Source organism: Mesocricetus auratus, unplaced genomic scaffold (genome assembly GCF_017639785.1).
Source record: "Mesocricetus auratus isolate SY011 unplaced genomic scaffold, BCM_Maur_2.0 Super-Scaffold_100024, whole genome shotgun sequence".
In the NCBI taxonomy this organism is placed as follows: domain Eukaryota; kingdom Metazoa; phylum Chordata; class Mammalia; order Rodentia; family Cricetidae; genus Mesocricetus; species Mesocricetus auratus.
Window position 1 is genome coordinate 11,685,330 of NW_024429205.1, and position 8,384 is coordinate 11,693,713.

General features: G+C 44.7%; 1 pseudogene; it reads right to left on the reverse strand.

Annotated features, from left to right (window-relative positions):
- Positions 1–4,663: 4,663 nt before the first annotated feature.
- LOC101825593 lies at positions 4,664–7,827 on the reverse strand (annotated as a pseudogene).
- Positions 7,828–8,384: the final 557 nt, after the last annotated feature.

The following is an 8,384-nucleotide window of genomic DNA, read 5'->3' on the forward strand; positions in this document are numbered from 1 at the left end:
ATCTGTTCTCTGAGAAACTAAAACTCCACATGGTTGCTTTAAGTATTCAATGGCCACTGAGTTCCTTCCCTTGGCTCTCTTTAACATTCCCTTTTCTCCTCTGTCCTGCCTCTCAGTATTTTGGAAACCCCTTTAAAACTTGAGGATAAGCATATATATTGTATCCGAATACTTTATGAAAATAATAATGAAACAAACATCTAGATACCCACCCTCTCCTTTATCCTCTACTCCTTTTGGAAATCTCTGCATGCCTTTTGCTAATTCAATCCCTTCTTCCCTCTGATGTTACCAAGGTCACTCCTCGTGTGTTTGTGTGTGTGTGTGTGTGTGTGTGTGTGTGTGTGTAGTGAGAGAGAGAGTAGTAGTAGTAGCAGTAGTAGTGGTAGTGGTATTAGTTGTAATAGTAGAGGAACCCTGTTTAACTCTTGGCAGCAATGAACAAAGAGAGAAAGAAATGGCCTAGAGTTCTAAAATCCCCTTCAAGGCCACCCTAGTGATTTAGCTTCAACTATTAAACTAGGCACCACTTCTTAAAGGGGTCACCACCTCCCAGTAGCACCATAGCTAGGCACTAAACCTTTAGTACAGAAGTCCTTGGGGGTAAACGTAGATCTAGGCTCTAGAATCAGGTTTTCTATCATGTGTTTTTCCTACATTATCTTCTTTCAGATCAGTTTTTTCAACTATTGGAAGAATTATATATGCACCCACATAAATCTTTCATATAGCCCCATCTTATATCTGACCACAGAGGGTGTGACCTTAGCAACTCCAGAATAATTACATTTTGGGGTCATTAGCACCTAAAGACTACAAGCACTTATTTCTGTATTTCAGCTCATAGGAAATTTAATTTTGACCACAATCAAGAGCATGGGCTAACATTTTATTTTAAGAAAAGTGGTTTTTAAATTAATTATTAATTTACATTTAGTCCGTTCAGTGCGAGTTCCCCTATATGCTATAGTGTGAATGTGTCAAATCCGTTTTCTTTTCCACCAAAAGGTAGGGTTTGTCACCCTTGTTTTTCCACCCAAAGTATTTGACTTTTGTGGGTACCCTTGGCTTGTTCAGTTCTGCATAAGGCCCACTTCTATCTATCTGTTGTTCACCAAATCCCAATTTCTAAAGACCCAGAGGTCAGAGCATCCTGTCCTCACAGAGTTATGTGGCTTCAAGATATGTACAGCCTGTGGCCTCATTCTTGATGCTTGCCCTTCTGGTTCCTAAGGAATTCCTCTTCGCTCTCCACCAGCCACAGTCAAAATATGCTCTTAATCTTTTGACTACAGCTAAACCCGAGCTTTAGTGAAGCCCCTTCTACCCATATCACATTGTTCAAACAGAATTTCCACTCCGAAAATCCTTCAGCCTTCACATTGACCACAACTGTCATGGCTGACTACTCCTGGAGCTTCTTAAAAGCAAAGAATCATGATCCTGCATTTACCCATTCCAGAGCTGACTCAGAGTAGAGACTCAAAGCTTGCGTGAGTAAGTTTTAAAACCAAGAACACAATAACTAGGGACTTCCCCCTTTGCTCACCGCAGTCAGTTTATTAAACTCCACTGCTATGATATTCCTGGTCGCGTCACTGAGATTCAGATAAGTAAGGCAATACAATTCTCTCCTTAAAAAAAAAAAAAAAAAGAAAGAAAATTCCGAGTCTGCTAGTGAACTCACAGGAACTGAAAACCGCTGTGAGTGAATTATCATGCCTCAGGGGCTCAGGGCAGAGTGATGACCATTTTGCACCCACCACTAACTAACCCACCCCCACCCCCGCAGCAAGGCAGCAAGGTGAAGGGGAGATGTTCCCCTGAGTAGGTGCTTCTCCGTGTGCTGTTGCAACCCTCAAGGATGATGCATCTCCCTGTGATGCCATACTGAGTGCAACCCTAGAACACAGTAGGGAGCCCTCACTGCACCCTGCCTGTACTGTGGGTGCTGACTTGAGCTGAGGGGTACAGCTTCTTCTTTGGCACCACCCCCCTTGGTCTAACAATCCTGTGACAGGAAGCTGAACACTGTCTTACCAGCTGTGGAGAGATTCTGGCTGAGACCTTTCAGTCAGGCAGGACCACAGCAAGTGCCACTGGACGGAAAATGACCCCAGCATAGCCAGAAGCATGATAGGACTGCTTTAACAATTGTAGCAATCAGAAACAGCTTTCAGTACTCCAACAGCTGCTCCTGGCTCTCAAGAAAGAGTTTTAAATGTCTTGAAATTTCTAAAGGGGAAATGAATATTTGCACAATGTGTTCTTTCTTCTTGTTATATGGAGCTGCAACATAGCTAGGTGATCGCTAGACCAGAGCTCAGGGACTAAAGCCACACTCACTGTCATTGCTGGGTGTCTCTTAGTCTCCACTGAGAACCTCAGTGTTTGTGTCTGTACAGTGGGAGGAGACTTGGAATGTTCTCTACATCATTTACTGGTTGAGCAAATCTAAGATTCTGAGACTGAGAGCTTTTTGCTTCCTGGTTTTATTGTTGGTCCTGATTTACCTCTTACCTAGGAATGGATGAAATGTTCTCAATAAAAGCATTCAGAATCTCAAATAATTTATTAAAATAACATGGATGCCTTTTTTACTACATAGATAAGCTGTTTGGCTGCAGGTGTCAAAAACTCTGGCCAGCAATGAACTTTTGATTCTAGGAACCATGTACTGAAAGCTGCATCAAATGAAAACATGTCACTTACTGCTCACTCTCCTGGGTGTGACAACCTTGTCTTATATGCTCCATGGGAATCCTTCATTTTGGGTGACCCTGCCAGAGCAAATCCTCTCATATAATCACATATAACCCTTTAATTATCTCTAAAATGCAAGAACACACTAGGCCTGGACACCTGTTGTATTTATACTTTCTCCAATATCCTCAGTTATTCAAAATTCCCCTTTCTCAGCTCATACCACTAGTTTTAGGGTCATGGATGGATTTCTCAGGACTTGGTATCCTGGTTCTTTTAAGGCAGTGGCTCTAATGGCAGTCAGCAAGCAGGACAGGAACGAGGGGAGAGGTCCCAGCATCTCCTTCAAGGGCATGCTGCCAATGTTCTAATTCCCTCAGTCTAATCGTACACACCAATAACTCGACCATCCTCCAACAGTACCATGGGTTGGCAACCAAGCCTTCAACAGTCTATCAGTCACTTGGTGGACTCAAACCGAATGAGGACAAATAGTGTGGTGTGATCAGACATTGGAAGGACTGGGAAAAACATGTTAAATTGAACCATGAGAGGTTAAAAGTAGGACTGTGGGTGTACAGAATCATGCCAGGTGGAGAGAGACGGTGTGTTCAGTTTAAATGAGGCCTCTTGGAAGGCTAGTGGCCTTTCTTCTATAGATAAGGCATAGTTTCCCACTAAGTCAGTTTAAGAGCAGAGGCTGGACAGTTTGTGACATTAAACTCCTGTGCAAAAAGCACACAGTTCAAATTCTTTTTTTCTTTTTCCTCTGATACCATATGTAGCTGTATTTGGTACTATCCTAAAGGAACAACCTCATATAGAAATCCCCATTTTTCAAATCCCATTAAATACCACACGCTTCCCTGAACTGTCTCTGTTGCCATAAAACCACACTGCATGCCGTTCCCATTGTCCATAATGTCCCCTCCTGCTCGGGGCTTGCATGTTGAATGCATTCTCATATCATACGAAGAAACTGAAATTCTTCCTAGCAGCATCACACTCTCTGATACTCAGTCCCTTCTTTGGGCCACAGGTCTAGCAAGGCACAGTTCTCCCTTCTTTGGGCACTCACTACAAATATGGCTGGTTCTCTCTATAAGGGCCGGTCACGGAGGACAAGGACTAAGCTAAACCTTATCTCCAGGATCAGAGGCAGAACTTAGCATGTGGTTGATATGTAGGCTATTTTCTTTTATTGGTGCATATTTATTCTGCATAGTGACGGAATTAATAAAGTCATTTTTGTCTAACTACATCAAACACGTTGACCACATTTACCTTTCCACCCTCCTCTTTCTCACCCTTCCCTCCAACCAGCCCCTTTCCTTCCCTCAGGAAAGATTCCTCTTCTTTCCTGCCAGACACACACACACACACACACACACACACACACACACACACACAAATGATTTTATGTATATCTATGAAATGTAAGGTTCACAAGTTGAGAGAAAGCCCAATTATTTGTTTTCCTGAGTCTGGGTTAATTTGACAAGTGTCATGACCTAAAGTCGCATGCATTTTTTCCCCTTTATATAACGCTATTTCATTCTCCTTTCTGGCTGAATACAACTTCATTGTGTACGTATACCTCACTTTGCCCCATTCACCAGTTGACGGATGCCTAAGCTAATTCTGTAACTTGTTTATGGTGAAGAAAGTGACGAAAACATGCGGGCCGTTCTTGAACAAATAAATCACTTAGGCTTGAGTCCTACTTGGTTTTAATACGGTATAATCATTGCTCTTTTGGTTTTAGACAAATTGTCCCTAATGGAACCTACCTGTGGAGCAGGATTGTTGAGTTTTGGGCTGCATTGCAGTTCCTTTTCAACAGATTGCGAGTGCTTTTTTTTTTTTTTTTTTTTTTTTTGAGATATGATGTCACATCTGCCCAAATTCCAGGTCACAGTTCTCTCAGGCAAAAAGATTGAAGGCTCTGCTGTCATCATGGTCAAGCAATGGCTGCTGCTTCCTTGTCTTTCTCCGCCAAGCAATTAGGAATCGCCCTTAGTCTCTCTGCAGCCTGTTCAGGAGTGAGGTCTCACTGACCCTGGGCAAGCATTTCATAGCCAACCATGAATTTCCGACAGTAGCAGAGCGCTGGAGTGGGGGTGGTAATGAGCATGGAGCTGCCAGTGGTCATAGGTGGCTCCAGTCTTTCATCCCATGGGAGCCCCGTGCCAGCCCATGGAGTAGGTTGTCATACTTGGTCAAGAGCTTCTCCATGACGGAGGCTAGATCATCACGTTCAGCAGGGGTCAGCTCGGGTAGCTGCCGTACATGCCGGCGGGGCAGCATGAGTGTCTGGAAAGCCCACACTGCCCAGAAGGGGATCAGGACTAGCCAGTGCTCACTAGATAGGACCAGACGCTCCTTCCTGAGGAGTTCTTGGTGACCATATTCCAATAATAGAGGCTCTCCATGCTGGCTGTGATAGCTCTGCTGGCATCGCTCATCACGCTGGGCAATATTTGGCAGGAATCTGCTGGCCGAAACCTGGCAGTGGGGGTGGGGGTTAGAACGGTCCATCATGGCTCCTTTGTTTTCAAAGATCTGTACCCAAGGGTGCTGGGCACCCAGATCCTCTGTGACTGAGGTCCACACATCGATGACAGCTCCGATCTCAGGGACTGACATGAGTGGCAGCAGCGTCACATCCAACTAGGGGTGGAGGAAGCACATGACCTCCCAAACTCCTCTGGCCGCCTCTGCTCGAAAAAGAGAATGGTCACTGGGTCCTGGAGCATCGGGCTGCAGAGCTGGGAAGTCATTGTCAAATAGGAAGTCATAGTGTGGATTCACCTCCCCATTGGCTTGTGTGGTCCAGGGACACAGAGGGTTGAGTGGGTTATGGCGGGGCACTGTCTTCAGAAGCTGGGGCTCCACTTGTCCTTGCCAGGGCTGCTTCATGCGATGGGCCGACACTAACACCCACTCATCTTGGAGAGGACTTTAGTGAATATGCTGGTGTTTGCTCGCCGGGAAGGTCGCTGCCACGGCGTCTGCCTCTGATGCCTGCTGATGCTTCTCAGGATCATCTCCATTTTGCCATATGAGACCACCTGAATTGACCTGCGTGCAGTGAGGGTCAGGCTCACCCTTCCTTTTATTTTTTTTCCTGAATGTGCTTTTATCTCTCATTTCACTGGCCTTCTCTCACTTCTTCAGTGCCTGTAAACCTCCTACCACTATGGTCAAAGTCATCACAGCATATTCTAAAGGTTGTGACTAGTATTTTTGCCTGTAAACCAATCTCAGGCATACCATTTATGTCGATATACTCTGTCATAAAAAAGGGCTTTTCTAGCAGGATAGAATGGATCTGTGCCTGTGCTTAATGAGAGTTCAGTTTTCCGGCTTGAGTTTTATGTCTCGCACAGAGGGAGGCATTTAGGGAAGAGTTGAATGCCAGTGATTCACATGGCAGGGCTGGGTGACGATGTGTTCATGGCCCTCCGAGACAGAAGAGCTGGTGGAATCCACTCTGGCCCCTTGAGATCAAGGCTCTTCTGTTTGGAAGAAGAGGGCAAAGGGCATGAGAATTCTTAAGTATGTGTCTGTCTGCACGCAGGCAGGTGCCCAGACAGATACACAGCACTCTCTTTTGGCCAGCTCTGTCCTATGTCCCAAGTCAGACAAGTCTGGACATAGAATGGGAACAGGCCAGAAGAGGCTGCTTTGGCAGCAAAAGCTGCTGTTTGCTAAATGTGCACTATGTGTCTCGTGTGGTGCTGGGACTAGGTAGACTTGACTCATTCATAGTCCTTTCATTAATTCAAGAAACATGTAGCAAGAGCTTCCAGGCACCACTGTGGCTGACAGAGCTATGGAGATTATTAAATGTATTTAAATGACAATGTCCCAGTGCCTGTAACGGAGAGTCTAGCTTGTTCAGAAATAAGCACCCAATGAGTGTTCCCAAATGCAATGTAAGATGCCAAAGGGCAAGGAGTCTGAGTGTGGCGGTGGATACAATGGATATAAAACACCGAGGAAAGTCTTGTCAATAAGACTGGGCTTTGGTAGATCTGGCTGAAGCTGGAATAAGCCACAGTCACACAGAAAAGTGGGAGAAAATGTGTGGAGTAAGGAGACGGCTAGTTAGAATCTATTGAGATATAACTGCAAGCAACTGGTTTGAAAAATAACCATAATACAAAGTAATTACTGTGATTTCTAATTTACATATAAGGTGATGCACAACATGTTCAAGGTCATAGAATTGGAATACGCCGAACTGTCATTTTGCCCTAAGTCTTTCTCACAAAGTATTCTATCCATGACATCTCCATGTTTAAAGGTATCTCTTGATAACATGAAAACGGTGTGGGATGTCCTCTAAGCTTATTATCTCACCCTCCTATCCTGGAGAATTTCCTGAATGCTTCCGCACCAAGTAACTACAATTGATCAAGCAATTATCTCTGAGTTTACATGGCTATCTCCATCGGAAGACAGCTACCAGAAGGGCCAATGCCAAGGCTGGAGAAGGTCTGAGAGTCACCTGAGACTGGAAGCTTGCCACAGAGGTTGACTATAAAATGGGAAGAGAGAGCAGCGAAGTTCCCAGGTTGGTGTATGTTCACCTTCTCATCACCCTTACCTGGGGTAAGCAGTGTGACTCATTGGTCATTCTTCCTTTCTCCGCTTCTCTTGCTAAGTCTTCCCTGGGAACAGAACGTAGCTTGCTCTACTGTCTTTGACCTTTGCTATGATGGGACTGTCCTGGTCTGACAAGAATGACCCTCAACAGGATCATATATTTGAATGCTTAATTACCAGAGAATTAGAAGGATTAGGAGGTGTGGCTTTGTTGAAGGAAGTGTGTCACTGGGAGTGGGCTCTGTCTCTGTCTGTCTGTCTGTCTGTCTGTCTGTCTGTCTGTCTCTCTCTCTCTCTCTCTCTCTCTCTGTGTGTGTGTGTCTACCTACAGATCAGGATGTAGCTCTCAGTTACTATTTCAGTAAGGAATTATAGCAGGATGGCAGACATCTTTGATCCAAAGCTGTAGGAATTGTGGGAAGTCTCTGCCAGGCTTGTCTGTACACTACACTGTGAAAACACAAATACTTTGGAAGCTGCTGGTTCTGAGATGAGTACACACGGGGAGCTTAGGGTCAAGCTCAGCCAGTCCCAGCAAGTGATAGCAGTGTCACAGCTAGTCAGTAATACACGTGGTATTCTGTGTTAGCCATGAAGCAGGATAATACATATTTGCCCTTCCTTTTTAAGTAAACTCAAGTTACCCTTTTAACATCAGATTCTGGAAACCTGCCTCAGAATATATAATTGTTCAGATTCAATGGTTCTACTGCTCAAGAATAGTCTCTGGCCTTAGAGGGGGCTCAATGATAGTTTTAGTCCCCATCCTCCTCACCCTCTTCATCCAGCCTGCAGATTGTGTGTAAGCACAGTCTGAGGACTAAAGACTGAAGAACCAAACTGAACAGCAATGGCAGGCATGAGTGGTTCCCAAGGTGCCAGTTAATCTTTGTTTCTTACAGGGGCTCATGGCGCTAGCCATTGTAAGGTGAGGCCCTTACAATGGGATGAGGGATACTAGATCCCATCCAGGCATACATTCACTAGTGTCCATGTCTATCCAATGAGATGTGTTTTAGTGTATGAGGTTGAAAGCCACTACTTTATATCTGCAATAACTAATGTACACA